The following is a 1,058-nucleotide window of genomic DNA, read 5'->3' on the forward strand; positions in this document are numbered from 1 at the left end:
AAAGAAGGCAAATAAAAGGGGAGAAACGGGGAGAGAAAGAGAAAAGGAAAGAGGGAGAAAGCAAAACTTTAGGAGAAAGTGGTCATTTTCACCTGCCAGTTTTCTGGGTTTTGAAATTATTTCACTTTTCTTGTAACTTAAGAACAGAAAGCTGTCCCCACAGCACCAGGAACTAGTTAAAGCCAGGAACCAGAGATGGTAAGACAGCAGTGTCATTCCATTAGCCATTTGTATTTATTTGTTACTAGCATTTTTGCCACATTTGATAATTGCAAATTTCAGATGGAGAACCAGAGGTGCTGACATAGATTTGCCCAAGTCTGGAAATAAGTCCTAGATTTAAAAATTGTAGGGCCATGAGACACACACACACACACCTGAACACTATCATGTCTTCAAAAATGTAGCCTTTCCTCGTACCGGGGACTCGAAAACAGTCATTTCCAAGTGTAGAAAGCATCAAATCCATTTTCGAACAGCACTGAATTTGGTCTCTGAAAAGTCTTAAATGCAACTTGCCAATCACAAAAATAATCAACTGTGTTTTAGCATACAATTAGTGTGCATGTACCTAATGGATTTTGTTTGCCTTAACACTAGAGTATTCTAATACTTACCGTGAAAAGCTTGATTTCTATCACTCTTTCTCCTGGGAAATCATCTCACTGGCTAGCAAGGGTGCTTAGCACAAATCCTCCTGGTTCACTCATGCATCCCCCTCTACATAAAAAAGTTGGAATTGGAGGAAAGCCTGATACTTGTTCTCCATCATATAGGCTGCAAGAGTTTGGGGAGTGTGTACTGAGCTTTATACATCTGTCATAGAGCTATAATAAATCTATGTCATAACCTGTTGCAACTCTCATATTTATAAATATTTCGGGATCCACTGAAATCTATTTCTATTTTTAGATCTAAATCATCTTTCCTTAAATTCTTTAACTTTATTATAAAGAAAATGGTTTTCTTTTGTCACATAAAACTACCTTTTTCAAACTATAAGGGGCAACCCCTCATTTATATGTTTCTGGCTTTGGTGAAAAGGATAATTGTGTGTG

The sequence above is a fragment of the Hipposideros armiger genome, unplaced genomic scaffold (assembly GCF_001890085.2).
Source record: "Hipposideros armiger isolate ML-2016 unplaced genomic scaffold, ASM189008v1 scaffold_131, whole genome shotgun sequence".
Taxonomy (NCBI): Eukaryota; Metazoa; Chordata; class Mammalia; order Chiroptera; family Hipposideridae; genus Hipposideros; species Hipposideros armiger.